Source organism: Hyla sarda, chromosome 7, assembly GCF_029499605.1.
Source record: "Hyla sarda isolate aHylSar1 chromosome 7, aHylSar1.hap1, whole genome shotgun sequence".
Taxonomy (NCBI): domain Eukaryota; kingdom Metazoa; phylum Chordata; class Amphibia; order Anura; family Hylidae; genus Hyla; species Hyla sarda.
The window spans coordinates 125,944,917-125,962,396 of NC_079195.1; the positions used below are offsets into that span (position 1 = coordinate 125,944,917).

General features: G+C 44.9%; 1 protein-coding gene across 3 annotated transcripts in view; it reads right to left on the minus strand.

Annotated features, from left to right (window-relative positions):
• The window catches only part of AIFM2 (apoptosis inducing factor mitochondria associated 2), a 152,887-nt gene that overhangs the window by 56,836 nt on the left and 78,571 nt on the right, over positions 1-17,480 (minus strand). The window lies entirely within an intron of this gene.

Sequence of the window (17,480 nt, forward strand, 5' to 3'; positions counted from 1 at the left end):
TTTGGGGGGGGGGGGGGGGGGGGGGATTTTTGTGGCATTTCTTCATGTCAGTATCCTAGTAATAAATTGTGTAAGAATGTAGCCTTGGGATGAGAACCACTTTTTCTTTCTTTTATGCTGCTTCCAGCTTGTATGGGCGTAGTCACACAATAACATTTTTGCAGAATGACCGGCTGGAAAATTCCAGCAAGCATTCTGCAGACAGCGGGTGCCATCAGAACATGTCAGCGCTAGGACCATTCAGAAATGTGCCATCTCCATAGACGGCAATACACTTACGAGTTAATTCCGCTGATATGCCAATTTTTAATGCAGAGGCCAGAATGGGAATTTCCACAGTAGATTTTTCTACCGCAGAAATTTTACCATGTGCATGGTGCACCAGAATCCCATTGAAACAATGCTGCAACGGAAATTCTGAGCACAATTTTTAAGCTCGGAAAATCTTCCATGTAACCGAGGCCTACATTTTTTTTTCTTAAATCCTGGAACACTCCTTTAAAGTATTACATGCAGTACAGTTTCAGTTGTTGTGCTACACATCTTCGATCTTACAATCTCAATTTTCAGACAAGTTGGACAAAAATAATTTGTTAGATTCCAACAATTTCCAACAGAGTGCCCCTTTAACACAACAAAGACCAAATGCATGGGGCTGTCCCTGCTATGGCTATACTCTAATGGAGAGCAGCAGATGCCATTTATTTCAATGGCCCAAACATAGTCACCTAATGACTCAGTTTGTGGCATATGCACGGTTTTAAGGGGACTTAAAAGCATGGACTCCTACATTGTCCAGTCCACTTAAAGGGGTACTCAGATGCCCTGCTTCCGGAGCTCCACTCCCCAGCGTGGAAGTTTATTGTTCCGAACGGCTGTGTGCGGGCTTCTGTGTTCAAGGCTGCCCCTCGTGATGTCACACCCGCCCCCTCGTGACTAATAATATTGGCCGAACCAATAATCGGTCGATCCCTAGTCCTAGCGCCACCTGATTCATTTCAGCGCTGGCCGCACTCGGAATCTCCGGGCAGAAACTTTCTGCACGGAGATTCGCAGTGTGAACCTAGCCTTAGTATTGGTCTTATATTATGTGTAGAACATAGACACGTGCATTCACCACAACAGCAGCTTCAAACACTGCTTTATTGAAGACATCCAGGTACAGACAACGAGAGTGCAGGGGAACGACAGGGAAGGGAGGTAGTCTCGGGCTATGGAACCGTCAAATGAAGTATTTCTCACAGAAAAGGATTGCAGTAACACATGTTTTGCTATACACATGTTTATTCCCTTTGTGTGTATTGGAACTAAACCAAAAAAGCTAATTGGAAATAACGTCACACCAAACTCCAAAAATGGGCTGGACAAAATGATTGGCACCTTAAACGTAATATTTGGTTGCACACCCTTTGGAAAAAAATAACTGAAATCAGTCGCTTCTTATAACCATCAATAAGCTTCTTACACCTCTCAGCTGGAATGTTGGAATGTTCCTTTGCAAACTGCTCCAGGTCTCTCTTATTGGAAGGCGCCTTTTCCCAACAACAATTTTAAGATCTCTCCACAGGTGTTCAATGGGATTTAGATCTGGACTCATTGCTGGCCACTCAGAACTCTCCAGCGCTTTGGTGCCATCCAATAAGAGAGACCTGGAGCAGTTTGCAAAGGAAGAGTGGTCCAACATTCCGGCTGAGAGGTGTAAGAAGCTTATTGATGGTTATAGGAAGCGACTGATTTCAGTTATTTTTTATAAAGGGTGTGCAACCAAATATTAAGTTAAGGGGGCCAATAATTTTGTCCAGCCCATTTTTTGAAGTTTGGGGGTGACATTATGTCCAATTTGCTTTTTTTTTCCTCCCTTTTTTGGTTTAGTTCCAATACACACAAAGGGAATAAACATGTGTATAGCAAAACATGTGTTACTGCAATCCTTTTCTGTGAGAAATACTTCATTTTCTAGAAAAATTTCAGGGATGCCATAATTTACGCCCATGACTGTATATGTGTAATACCTTTTACTGCTCATTGTGTAGCTTCCACTTATGTCCTATCAGCACCACAAATCACACCTCCTGCATCACAGAAGAAGCACCAGGCAGGGAACAGTGTGTCTTAAAGACACCGATACAAACGAATGAGGGGAGAGCTGGCTGGTGGTCTGCCAGTTGAGTGCAGGACTGTTCAGGGTTTGCGGGACCCACAAGCATAGTACCGGAACGCCCGCTCCTGCCTGCAGCAACCTCATTCCCACCATGCCTGCACATTTTGGATTGGGTACTGTGGGATTTCAATTCCAATGCAGGGCTCTGATAGACAGGACAGGAGTGAGCACAGAGGTTTGCTAGTCCCACCCTCACTTCCTGGACTTTGTCCCAGGCTGTGTTTTAGCTAGGACAAGCATGATGCTGCAACTAGACAGGATTATGTTCTGGATCATGTGGGGACCCCTAGTGGTCTTTTTAATAAGCTATGATTGCTATGAAAAGGAGAGAACATTTTTATGAACAGTATTGGAAAGGTTAAAGTGTACCTGTCGTCAACAAAAGCTTTTAATATAATGTAGATAATTTCATTATATGTATATTTGTAATATACATTGGTTAACATTTTTTTATATTTTTGGGTGAAAAAATGCTGTCCCTGCAGCTATTGCCTGTGTGTCTCTATGAGGAAACCAAATACAGGAAGTGAGGGCAGGACAAGGACTCAGTGCAGGCTCCTGGTTTATCAATCATCCTTTATGTGTGAGCCCATATTATGTCACAGAGCCTCACTGCTTGTCCACCCTCACTTCCTGTATTTGGACTCCTCATAGAAGCACACAGGCAATAGCTGCAAGGACAATAAATATACATATTTTTTTAACCAATGTATATTACAAATATACATAATGCTATGTACATTATATAAAAAATGTTGTTGATGACAGGTACATTTTTAATGTTTTGCCAAATGTACAAAATATAAAAAATGTTGTGATTCTGACAGTGCCCATTTAATGATTATTTCCACTAGTCAAAAACGCCCCACTCCTCTCTCTCTTAAATCCACTCCATGTGACAGTTGTGCTTTAAAAAACTCATGCAAATGAAAAAAAAAAAAAAAAAAAAAACTCCTAACATAAACGTGTGAAATGCATGTGTGTTTTTATCTTTTAATTAAACTGTGTGAAATCAACCTTGGTGGCTTATTTTTTTTAAAAAATTTTTATGTGACTGACTACCTTCCTTGTAGAAGTTGATATACAAAGACGGGCCCAGGTGACCAGTTTACAATTAAAGGGGTTAACCAGGAAAAAAATGTTTTTTATATATCAACTGGCTCCAGAAAGTTAAACAGATTTGTAAATTACTTCAATTAAAAAATCTTCATCCTTTCAGTACTTATGAGCTTCTGAAGTTAAATAGTTCTTTTCTGTCTAAGTGCTCTCTGATGACACGTGTCTCGGGAACCGCCCAGTTTGGAAGCAAATCCCCATAGCAAACCTATTCTACTTTGTGCAGTTCTTGAGACAAGCCGAGATATCAGCAGAGAGCACTGTTGCCAGACAGAAAACAACTCAACTTCAGCAGCTGATAATTATTGAAAGGATTAAGATTTTTTAATAGAAGTAATTTACAAATCTGTTTAACTTTCTGGAGCCAGTTGATAGATCTAAAAAAACTTTTTTTTCCTGGAATAACCCCCTATCCAAAAGATGGTCATTAAATATTATTGTATAGTATGAATGTCTCTCTATCCAAAAAAAAATTCTGAGATGTCATGGAGGATTTACTGATAATTACTGTTTACTTTAAATTTAATTCAAAACTGTAGACCATAAGTATTTGTGTTTCCTAAAGCGAATAGTGAGGTCAGTGGTAGACAGCTCCTAGATACTGTCATTTATTTCTAAGCACAACTTTGCCCACAAAGAGTCAAACAGGGTAAATATAGTACCAATGGGTGCCCAGAGTGTGACATACTTTGCCCACAGAAAGCCATATTGTGCCACAATGACATATGACACCCTCACTAGGCATAACACAGTAATTCCCTTTTCCCATTGTGCATCTACAACTGACAAATGTGTAGGCTTTTTTTTACTAAACATTTTAGAATTAATTTGAAAAATAGGACAACATGAAAAATGAAATGCTGAGAATTTAAACTGCATCATATTTTACAGAGAAATGAATGCAGACATTCTAGCCACCTTTTGCTTTGATTACTGCTTTGCATTCTCTTGATGAGCTTCAAGAGGTAGTCACCTGAAATGGTCTTCCAACAGTATTGAAGGAGTTCCCACTAGTACATAATATATATACAGTACAGACCAAAAGTTTGGACACACCATCTCATTCAGAGTTTTCTTTTCATGACTATGAAAATTGTAGATTCACATTGAAGGCATTAAAACTATGAATTAACATATGTGGAATTATGGACATAATAAAAAAGTGTGAAACCACTGAAAATATGTCATATTCTAGGTTCTTCAAAGTAGCCACCTTTTGCTTTGATTATTGCTTTACACACTCATTATCTTGTTGAGCTTCAAGAGGTAGTCACCCGAAATGGTTTTTTACTTCACAGGTGTGCTGGCATGGAGGAGGAGGTGTGATGGTGTGGGGGTGCTTTGCTGGTGACACTGTTGGGGATTTATTCAAAATTGAAGGCATACTGAACCAGCATGGCTACCACAGCATCTTGCAGCGGCATGCTATTCCATCCGGTTTGCGTTTAGTTGGACCATCTTTTATTTTTCAACAGGACAATGACCCCAAACACACCTCCAGGCTGTGTAAGAGCTATTTGACCAAGAAGGAGAGTGATGGGGTGCTGCGCCAGATGACTTGGCCTCCACAGTCACCAGACCTGAACCTAATCAAGATGGTTTGGGGTGAACTGGACCGCAAAGTGAAGGCAAAAAGGGCCAACAAGTGCTAAGCATCTCTGGGAACGCCTTCACAACTGTTGGAAGACCATTTCAGGTGACTACCTCTTGAAGCTCATCAAGAGAATGCCAAGAGTGTGTGTTACGCCGAGCGCTCCGGGTCCCCGCTCCTCCCCGGAGCGGTCGCAGCGTTCACCTTGTCGCAGCGCCCCGGTCAGACCCGCTGCCCGGGAGCGCTGCGTTAGTGTTTCTGGCGGGGATGCGACCCGTGATGCGGGACGCGCCCGCTCGCGGTTCGCACCCCAGTCTTCTCACCCAACCTGTCCTCCGTCTGTTCAGTCCCGGCGCGCGCGGCCCCGCTCCCTAGGGCGTGCGCGCGCCGGCTCTCTGCGATTTAAAGGGCCAGTGCGCCGCTGATTGGCGTCTGGCCCAATTAGTGCATTCACCTGTGCCCTAGCCTATATTACCTCACTTCCCCTTCCCAGCATCACTGGATCTTGTTGCCATTGTGCCAGTGAAAGTGTTTCCTTGCATGTCCCAAGCCAGTGTTCCAGACCTTCTGCCGTTGCCCCTGACTACGATCCTTGCTGCCTGCCCTGACCTTCTGCTATGTCCTACCTTGCTCTTGCCTAATCCCTTGTACCGCGCCTATCTCAGCCGTCAGTCGGGGTTGAGTCTCTATCGGGTGGAACGACCTGAGGGTTACCTGCCGCATCAAGTCCATCCCGCTTTGCGGCGGGCTCTGGTGAAAACCAGTAACCCCTTAGACTCCGTTCCCCTGGTACGGCCCACGTCATCACCCCACTGACACAGAGGATCCACCACCAGTATCCTCACAGTACCCGGATCCTGACAGTGTGCAAAGCAGTAATCAAAGCAAAAGGTGGCTAGAACCTAGAATATAACATATTTTCACACTTTTTTGTTATGTATATAATTCCACATGTGTTAATTCATAGTTTTGATGCCTTCAGTGTGAATCTACAATTTTCATAGTCATGAAAATAAAGAAAACTGGCATCAAGGAGGTGACAATAAAAATAAGAAAAGACAAACAGAGAGAAGCAGCATAAAAAGGTAGGGAAAAATATAGGCAGGGAAAGGCAGAAAGAGGATATATCCCTTTTTTATTCTGTAATGACATTTAAAGGGGTATTCCAGGCCAAAACTTTTTTTTTTATATATCAACTGGCTCCGGAAAGTTAAACAGATTTATATATTACTTCTATTAAAAAATCTTAATCCTTCCAATAGTTATTAGCTTCTGAAGTTTTCTGTCTAACTGCTCAATGATGATGTCACGTCCCGGGAGCTGTGCATGATGGGAAAATATCCCCATAGGAACTGCACAGCTCCCGGGACGTGAGTCATCAGAGAGTAGTTAGACAGAAAACCGCAACTCAACTTCAGAAGCTAATAACTATTGGAAATATTAAGATTTTTTTTAATAGAAGTAATTTACAAATCTGTTAAACTTTCCGGAGCCAGTTGATATATAAAAAAAAGTTTTGGCCTGGAATACCCCTTTAAAGTGTACCTGTCATTTCAGGTGACTTTTCCGGATAAGCAACCCTGTGTTTGTACATGTGAAGCACCACTATTTCTTTCTGCCCATTATGAAACTTGTTCATGGCATTTTTGTCATATTTCTGCTCTGCACTTTCAACTTTTGACACAATAAAGTCTCCACGCTCCCCTCTTCCTCTCACGCCACTACCTGTATTAGTGATCCTGTTCCCTCACACGTATCTAGTCTCTCTCCTCTGCTGTCACTAAACACCTAGAAAAAATATTTAACCTCTCCCTTTCTTCTGGTATGTTTCCCTCCATCGAACAAATTGTCATAAGCCTATTACTTAAAAATAAGAAAAAAAAAAAACCTCTCTGGACCTATGTTGGGCAGTTACCAAGTTTGTTATCTAGCGATTCTTAGCCCCTGGCTCCTGAACTTCACACTTTTAGAGACTGTCCTAAGGCTAAGTTTTCACTTGGATTATTTGGGTAAAAATGGCAAAAAACCTGCCATAACCGCCGCACCTGTGTTTTTTGCTGCAAACATGCTGCAGCCATTTTTTGGTTTGTTGTTATTTTTTCCCTGCGCTAGGGCATTTTTTGGACTGCTGGCAGTTTCCCAAAATCTCATCATGTTGATTTACAGAAAAAAACTCTGTTTTACTTACAGAAATATTGCCTGTACCACGAGCCACACCAGAGAGGCAGCGGGAGATTAGGGAGGTAAACAAGTGGCTCAGAAGCTGGTGTAGGAAGGAGGGGTTTGGGTTCAAGGAGAACTGTGCTGACTTCGCTGTCGGTTACCGGCTCTACCGTAGGGACGGGCTGCACCTCAATGGGGAGGGTGCAGCTGTGCTCGGGGAGAAGATGGCTAGAAGGGTGGATGAGTTTTTAAACTAGGGACTGGGGGGGGGACCTATAACATAGAGGGGGAAGACAGTGTAGATAGAGAGGGGGGACTTATTAATGTACCTGGGGGTGGAGCGAAGGGGGGGGTTAGAATAGTTAATAGGGATATGCTTCATAGGAAGAAAAAACATACACCATTGAATTGCATGTTGACTAATGCCAGAAGTCTGTCCAATAAAACTGAGGAACTGAAGTGGTTGATGTCTGAGGAAAATTATGACATAGCAGGTATAACAGAGACTTGGTTGGACAATAGCTGTGACTGGGCGGTCAACATACAGGGTTATAGTCTATTCAGGAAGGATCGGACAAAACGGAAAGGGGGAGGAGTTTGTCTGTATGTGAAATCGAGTCTGAAGGCCGCACTGCAGGAGGATATACAGGAGGGAAATGATAATGTGGAGTCATTATGGGTAGAGATATATGGAGATAAAAATAAAAAAATTCTGATAGGGGTTTGCTATAAGCCACCAAACATAATGGAAGAAGCAGAAGATCAATTACTGAGGCAAATAAACAAGGCAGCAAATCAGAATGAGGTGATAATAATGGGGGACTTTAACTATCCTGATATAAACTGGGAGACTGAGACCTGTGAATCTCATAAAGGAAACAGGTTTCTGACTATAGCTAAAGACCATTATCTGTCCCAAATGGTGCAGAGCCCGACCAGAGGGGCGCCCTACTAGACTTAATATTAACCAGCAGACCTGACAGAGTAACTAATGTGCAAGTAGAAGGACACCTAGGAAATAGTGATCACAATATAATACATTATAACTTATTTTTCAATAAGGGAATCTCCCGAGGGGCCACAAAAACAATGAACTTTAGGAAGGCAAAGTTTGATCAACTCAGAGAAGCCCTTAACAATATAAAATGGGATATTGTCCTCAAAAACAAGAATACTGACACTAAATGGGAGACTTTTAAAGATATCTTAAATTATCACTGTAATAAATATATACCTTATGGGAATAAAAGGGTCACAAATAAAAGAAAACCAATATGGATGAATAAAAACATTAAAGGGGCAATAAAGGACAAAAATAAAGCATTTAAAATACTAAAACAGGACAGCAGTGAAGAAGCATTAAAAAGCTATAGAGAAAAATGTAAAATATGTAAAAAACTGATAAAAGCCGCAAAAATAGAGACAGAAAGATTCATTGCCAAAGAAAGTAAAACTATCCCCAAAATGTTCTTTAACTATATAAATAGCAAAAAAGTCAAAAATGAAAGTGTGGGCCCCTTAAAAAATGATGAGGAAGAAATTATAAACTGGGATCAGGAAAAAGCAAATATATTTAACAAATTCTTCTCCACTGTATTCACCGAGGAAAATGAAATGCCAGGTGAAATACAGCGAGATAAGGTAAACTCCCCAGTACAGGTCACCTGTCTAACCCAGGAAGATATACGGTGCCACCTACAAAAAATCAACAGACAATTGACCCAGTCCAGATGGCATTCACCCCCGTGTTCTAAAGGAATTAAGTAATGTTATAGACAGACCCCTATTTTTAATTTTCCGGGACTCTATAGTAACAGGGACTGTTCCCCAGGACTGGTGCATAGCAAATGTGGCACCAATATTTAAAAAGGGAACAAAAGGTGACCCAGGGAATTATAGGCCTGTTAGTTTAACCTCTGTTGTATGTAAATTGTTTGAGGGTTTTCTAAGAGATGCTATTTTGGAGTATCTTAAAAAAAATAACTGTATGACCCCATATCAGCATGGCTTTATGAGAAGGTGAGCTCCAGACTGGACCTGGGGCAATCACTGGATGTCGTATATCTGGATTTTTCCAAAGCATTTTATACGGTGCCTCATAAAAGGTTGGTGCATAAGAAAGGATGGGGCTGGGGGAGAATGTGTGTAAATGGGTAAGTAACTGGCTCAGTGATAGGAAACAGAGAGTGGTTATTAATGGTACTTATTCTGATTGGGTGACTGTTACTAGTGGGGTACCACAGGGGTCCCTCTTGGGTCCTGTTCTGTTTAATATATTTATTAATGACCTTGTAGAGGGGTTGAATAGTAAAGTAACAATCTTTGCAGATGATACTAAACTCTGTAAAGTGGTAAACACTGTAGAGGACAGTGCACTGTTACAAATGGATCTGGATAGGTTGGAGGTTTGGGCTGGGAAGTGGCAAATGAGGTTCAACACTGATAAATGTAAGGTAATGCACATGGGGAGGAAAAATCCGGGCTGGGGTTATGTATTAAATGGGAGAACACTTGGGACGACTGACATGGAAAAGGACTTAGGAGTCTTAGTTAACAGTAAATTTAGCTGTAGTGACCAGTGTCAGGCAGCTGCTGCCAAGGCTAATAAAATCATGGGGTGCATCAATAGGGGCATAGATGTCCACAACAAGGAAATAATTCTACCGCTGTACAAGTCACTAGTCAGACCACACATAGAATATTGTTTACAGTACTGGGCACCAGTGTACAGGAAAGATATAGTGGAGCTGGAGAGGGTTTAAAGACGGGCAACCAGTGTAATACGGGGAATGGGAGGACTACAGTACCCAGAAAGATTATCAGAATTGGGGTTATTTAGTTTAGAAAAAAGAAGGTTTAGGGGAGACCTAATAGCTATGTATAAATATGTCAGGGGACAGTACAGAGATCTCTCCCATGATCTATTTACACTCAGGACTGTATCTATAACAAGGGGGCCTCCTCTACATTTAGAGGAAATAAGGTTTCTACACCAGCACAGACAGGGGTTCTTTACTGTAAGAGCAGTGAGACTGTGGAATTCTCTGCCTGAGAAGATGGTCATGGTGAACTCTGTAAAAGAGTTCAAAGCGGGCCCGGATGCATTCTTGGGGAATAATAACTTAATGTATGTATAATAATACATACAATAATAATGTATACTAGATTTATAGGGACAGAACGTTGATCCAGGGATTTATTCTGACTGCCATATTTGGAGTCGGGAAGGAATTTTTACCTCTAGTATGAGGGTTTTTTGCCTTCCTCTGGATCAACTCAGTAGGGACTCATTAGGCATATAGGTTGAACTTGATGGACTCTGGTCTTTTTTCAACCTCATGAACTATGTTACTATGTTACGTACAGTATCCAGTGATGTATAGTGAACTGTTGTGTACTGCCCCTAGTGGGACTGAGCTGTGCCTGAGTGTACAGATCAGGCTGTGCAGCAGGTATACATTGTATACCTCCTGCCCAACAAGAACAAACAGTAAAGAAGAGATCTGTATAGATTGCTGGTTTACGGTGACCTTTTGCTTGGCTGTGCAAGGCTAGCAAGGAAAGAGATAGACAGCTCTGTTTTGCAGTGCTAGTAAACTGTTTAGGGGGAATACAGTATACAGCTTAAGGGGGCATACAGTATATATAGATGACTGTTTACTGTAGTTCACTCCCCCACATCCATTCATGCTATGACCAGCCCATAGCATCCTGTGGAGCCCTGCCACTGATGATGACATCACTAAAGGCAGGACTACAAAGGAAGAAGACAGACAGGAACCCTAAGGCCGGAAGAACATTCATTATAACGTGAAACAGGCTGTAGCCTCCGTCACACTTATCAGCACTAGAGATGAGTGAATCGAAGTTGACGAACCCGAATTCGTTACGAGTTTCATGAAATATTCGATTTGCAATGAATGCGAATATCGCCGAGATTCTATCGCGTAAATCACTTCATTAAACTCCATTTTACAGCGTTCCAGGCTAAAGTAGACCTAAAATTGCAGATCTACATGTCACTACATGAGGCAGGGGATTATGGGAGGTCGGAAAAGTGTGGCGGGAAGGGAGGTAGGTGAGAGGACCCTGAATCACATGCAAGATGCAGCCTATCATTATTCATTGACCCCTGTGATGTGACAGCCCTATATAATCGGCAGCCATCTTGCTGCTGCTCATTTCATAAATTGCACTCAGAGAGAGAGGACGGACTGCGTGTGTGTGTGTGAATTGATTATACCACAGCGTACCACTGGCAACTGCTAGTCACATCAGCATTGTGGACAGACAGAAGTGCAGTGCTTTGCTTATTCTCACTGAGAAGGATCTTGCGCCATAAACCTCCTATTCACATTATTGAGCATTTCATCAGAGAGGAACAGATAGCTTTTCGTTGCCTCATACAGATCAACAAGTTGCCTGAACTTTATGAACCACCTTATCACCTTATTTTTCAGCGCAATTCTGTGCTTTTTTTCCCCAAGTAATCATCTGCTGCTTATAATTGTGTGTAGACGGTATAAAAATCTGTGCACACCATTCTTAAAACTCTGTGACAGAGTGCAATTTAGGGTTTAATCCTTTTTTTTTTGGTGGTGCTGCACTGTTGTGTCCTGCTGCTGTTCAAAAATATGTTTTTTCAGCGAACTGTAGTGCATTTGTCTGCCCTCATACGTGCATACCACATACCTACATCAAAGCAGTCTACTATTTTGTATCTGTAACAAGTCTAGATACAGTGAAAGTCCTGGCAAAAGTAATCACCGGCTGGTGTTTTTTGGCGTTTTGGCGTATTGTTGTGCATTTTTTTGCCCCCATACGTGCATACCACATACGTCATTTAATTAGTGTACCATTATGTACCTGTTAATCTGTCAAGGGCCTACAAACTGTGAAGGTCCAAGCAACAGTACTCCCCGGCTGTAGTTTAACAAAAATTACAGAGTTTTTAGGCTCATTGTAGGGCATTTTTCTGTCCTCCTAAGTGCATACCACATACCTACATCAAAGCAGTCTACTATTTTGTATCTGTAAATCTGTAACAAGTCTAGATACTGGAAAAGTCCAAAGAATCTATGGCTCGTGCCGAGCCGAGGTGGAGAGTCCCAAGCCGTCATTTCTTTCCGAAGAAGGCAGTACCAGCCCTGCACAAGTTTTTGGAAGAGTAGGTGGGCCAGTCCTTGAGCCTGTCAGTGTGTTCAAAAGTGCATGGCAGCGCCGACGTGTGGAGCTGTAACTACGGGCAGGGACAATACATGTTTTTTACGGCCCACTGGGTAAATGTGGTTCGTGCACAGGCACAACAGCAACTTGGACAGGTCACACCGCTTCCTCCTACACGCTCTCGCTCACAGGCAGTTGGTCCTGTGACAGTGTGCGACTCCACCTCCTCATCCTTCACCAAGTCCTCGGCCTCCACTGCACATACAAATCTCAGTGGTGACCGACAACAGGAAGAACATCGTGTCCGCGCTGCAACAAGTAAGTGTGAAACATGCGCCCTGCATGGCACACGTGTTGAATCTGGTTGTCAAGCACCCCATTTGCAAGACATCCTAACAATGGGAAGGAAACTGGGCATGCACTTCAGCCACTCGTACACCGCAAAGCACACCCTCCTTGAGCTGCAGCGTCAGAACGGTATCCCACAACACAGTCTTATTTTTTACGTTGCCACACGTTGGAATTCCACCCTCCATATGTTTGACAGACTATACGAACAAAGAAAAGCTATCATGATTTCTTGATGATCCAAGCAGATAGGGGTACTCCGTACTATAACTGGCTGGACGCCGAGTTCGGCTTGATGAGTTCTTGCAGATGCAAATTTTCCAGCGTCCTCCATAAGTCGTTCTGGACCTGAACTTGTACGAGCAGATGAGAACCTACATCATTCAGGTTTGGAAATTTCCAGACTTTTAGAGGCCATTCTTCAGCTCCTCCCATTGGATACCTACATTCCAAGACCACACAACATCATCGAACAAAGTCGATTCACATCTTTCAACCTGGGGTGCAGGGATTGAGAGCGGCTGTACAGCCGATGACAGGAGCGTATAGCTGGAACGACAGCGCGGTTTCGCGTCAAGGACGCATCTTCCGGTTCCTGATCTATTGGATTTACTGGTCAGATAATCTGTGAAACGTGTTGCATGATGGGTGATTAAAGTGGATTTTACCCTCCGAGTGTGTCCAGCGCCTCTTGATGTCTGCCACCTCCTTGGAGGCTCCTTGTTTCTTTGTGCATCTGTTCGAAGGTGGACCGGCTGCCGGCATACTTACACACAAGCCCTTTTCCATTGTTACACTTGGCGAGTGTAACATTCTGGGTGAGCATTGTAATTACCTCTGTTCACCCTTGTTTTTAGTGGTAATGCGCTAGGTAGCGCCCTCTCTATTCCCTTGCTGACATAATTTGTAAGTCGCCTGGATTACGGGATGAAGGACTTAATTCCACTCCTACATTGCCTAGAACAACAAATGTTTGAAAGGATGGCTGGTCACGGCAATGGAGACGTTGTATCTACATCTCACAGCTACATGAGCCCTGTGGGGGCTGAACTGGAGGAGGAGGATGAGGGGCAGAGTGGAGCACAGTTTAGGTTGGATGAGATGGGCGGTGTTTCTAGTCATCGGACAGGAGAGGAGGAGGAGCAAGAGCAACCAGAGTAGCTATAGGGTTTTGAGGAAGGCGAGACAGAGGACCCAGGCACTCCGTGGCAGTATGCAGTGGAGATGGAGGCAGGGAGTCCCTCCAAGTCAGTGGCGGAAATGGCACGATGCATGCTCAGTTGCTTGCGTAGTGACCCCCAAATTGTCAAAATTATTCAGCGAGATGACATCTGGATCTCCACCTTATTGGACCCTCGCTACCATCACAGAATGGGGGCCTTTTTTACACCCACTGAGAGGGAGGACAAACTGAACTACTACAGAGAGATCCTACGTAGTCAGTTGGCCGATGCCTATCGGCGACAAGGTCCATCCACTCGCAGGTCTGACTCGGGGGGCCCTCTGCGCTCACCTTCCACTGCCATGGCTGCTGGGGAGGGGAGGGGTGGCAGGAGCAATACCAGCTCCATTATCAACAGCCTAAGTCTACAGTCGGTGATGAGTAGCTTTCTTCACCCGCATAGTGAGGCAACTCATCAGCAGCAGGAAGACATGGAGCAGGACTTGAACCAGCAGGTGTTGGCATACCTTGACATGCCCATGCCAACAAACCTTCAAGATCCGCTGCACTTCTGGGCAGCCAAACTTGATTTATGGCCGCAACTAGCAGAGTTTGCCCTGGAAAAGCTGTCCTGCCCGGCCAGAAGTGTGCCATCAGAGCGGGTGTTTAGTGCGGGGCCATAGTCACCCCAAAGCGAACTTGTCCGTCCACAAAAATGTGGAGAGACTAACCTTTGTGAAGATGAATCAGGCATGGATCAGCCAGGATTTCCAGCCACCAATGCCAGATGCCTCAGAGTATATTGACCATGCTGCTACACCAACACTTCACAATTATGATTATGAAACCCTCTTGGGTTATCAATTAGGTTTATGAAATCCTCTTGGGTACTGCGAAAGCCTGCTCCTTACTGATTCTGTGTCTTTCAGGAATTACTTGCCTCACTGATGCTTGGGGCCTTGGGCCTTTAATTTTTGGATGTTTAGCAGTAGCTAAATACATACTTAAAGCAAATTTCAACATTGATCTTTAAATGTAAGGGGTCATGAAACCCTCGGGTGTACTGCTGATGACTGCTCCTGACTGCTCCTGTGTGTTTCAGGAATTACTTGGCTTACTAACCCCTCTTGTGTACTCATGCAGCTTCCTGTTCCACTCAGTCAGCCCGTTGGTCCTGTGACAGTGTGCGACTCCACCTCCACATCCTCCACTGTGTCCTAAGCAACCACTGCCCGGACAAGTCTCAGTGGCCCTTCAGCATTTCATGTGTGCACAGCGGTGTCACGTTGTTCTTCACATGGTTTTCCTTGGCGAAAAGTCTTGGAAACAATGACCGGTCAGGGCAATGGAGACGTTGCGCCTACATCTCACGGCCACATGAGCCCTGTGGGGGACTTGTTAGATTTGGTCCTTTGTACCCACACACCAGGGTCCGGAACACTCAAACTTAAATTTAAATTTCAAATAAAAAAATCACACATTTCAATGGTCTCCTCATGCTTCAGCCAACTCCAGGCTGTGTCATTCAGGCAATATATGGTTTACTGATGCCGCTGCTGGCCCTGGATCTGGGAATTAAAATTTTATGATAGGTAGCACCCGCTATCCAAAATCTTCTTCTAAAATTTAAAAAATTGTTGTGTTTTTTTTATAGGGATTGTGAAGCCCTGGTGTGTACTCATGCATCAGCCAACTCCAGGCTGTGTCATTCAGGCAATATATGTTTACTCATGCCGCTGCTGGGCCTGGGAATTCAAATTTTATGATAGGTAGCACCGGCTATCCAAAATCTTCAAAAATTTCAAAAATTGTGTTTTTTTTTTTAGGGATTGTGAAGCCCTGGTGTCTCCTCATGTATCAGCCAACTCCAGGCTGTATAATTCAGGCAATATAGGTGTTACCCCGAGCGCTCCGGGTCCCCGCTCCTCCCCGGAGCGCTCGCAACATCCTCGCATTTGCAGCGCCCCGGTCAGACCTGCTGACCGGGTGCGCTGCAATATCTCTCTCAGCCGGGATGCGATTCGCGATGCGGGAGGCGCCCGCTCGCGATGCGCAACCCGGCTCCCATACCTGACTCGCTCCCCGTCGGTCTTGTCCCGGCGCGCACGGCCCCGCTCCTTAGGGCACGCGCGCGCCGGGTCTCTGCAATTTAAAGGGCCACTGCACCACTGATTGGCGCAGCAGGCTTAATTAGTGTGTTCACCTGTGCACTCCCTATTTATACCTCACTTCCCCTGCACTCCCTCGCCGGATCTTGTTGCCATTGTGCCAGTGAAAGCGTTTCCTTGTGTGTTCCTAGCCTGTGTTCCAGACCTCCTGCCGTTGCCCCTGACTACGATCCTTGCTGCCTGCCCTGACCTTCTGCTACGTCCGACCTTGCTCTTGTCTACTCCCTTGTACCGCGCCTATCTTCAGCAGTCAGAGAGGTTGAGCCGTTGCTGGTGGATACGACCTGGTTGCTACCGCCGCTGCAAGACCATCCCGCTTTGCGGCGGGCTCTGGTGAATACCAGTAGCAACTTAGAACCGGTCCACCAACACGGTCCACGCCAATCCCTCTCTGGCACAGAGGATCCACCTCCAGCCAGCCGAATCGTGACAGTAGATCCGGCCATGGATCTCGCTGAAGTCCCACTGCCAGTTGTCGCCGACCTCACCACGGTGGTCGCCCAGCAGTCGCAACAGATGGTGCAACAAGGCCACCAGCTGTCTCAACTGACCGTGATGCTACAGCAGCTATTACCACAACTCCAGCAACAATCTCCTCCGCCAGCTCCTGCACCTCCTCCGCAGCGAGTGGCCGCTTCCGGCCTACGATTATCCTTGCCGGATAAATTTGATGGGGACTCTAAGTTTTGCCGTGGCTTTCTTTCGCAATGTTCCCTGCACTTGGAGATGATGTCGGACCAGTTTCCAACTGAAAGGTCTAAGGTGGCTTTCGTAGTCAGCCTTCTGTCTGGGAAAGCTCTGTCATGGGCCACACCGCTCTGGGACCGCAATGACCCTGTCACTGCCTCTGTACACTCCTTCTTCACGGAGATTCGAAGTGTCTTTGAGGAACCTGCCCGAGCCTCTTCTGCTGAGACTGCCCTGCTGAACCTGGTCCAGGGTAATTCTTCTGTTGGCGAGTACGCCATCCAATTCCGTACTCTTGCCTCCGAATTATCCTGGAATAATGAGGCCCTCTGCGCGACCTTTAAAAAAGGCCTATCCAGCAACATTAAAGATGTGCTGGCCGCACGAGAAATTCCTGCTAACCTGCATGAACTTATTCATCTGGCCACCCGCATTGACATGCGTTTTTCCGAAAGGCGTCAGGAGCTCCGCCAGGATATGGACTTTGTTCGCACGAGGCGGTTTCTCTCCTCGGCTCCTCTCTCCTCTGGTCCTCTGCCATCCGTTCCTGTGCCTCCCGCCGTGGAGGCTATGCAAGTTGACCGGTCTCCCTTGACACCTCAAGAGAGGACACGACGCCGCATGGAGAATCTATGCCTGTACTGTGCCGGTACCGAACACTTCTTGAAGGATTGTCCTATCCGTCCTCCCCGTCTGGAAAGACGTACGCTGACTCCGCACAAAGGTGAGACAGTTCTTGATGTCTACTCTGCTTCTCCACGCCTTACTGTGCCTGTGCGGATATCTTCCTCTACCTCCTCCTTCTCTGCTATGGCCTTCTTGGATTCCGGATCTGCAGGAAATTTTATTTTGGCCTCTCTCATCAACAGGTTCAACATCCCGGTGACCAGTCTCGCCAGACCCCTCTACATCAATTCT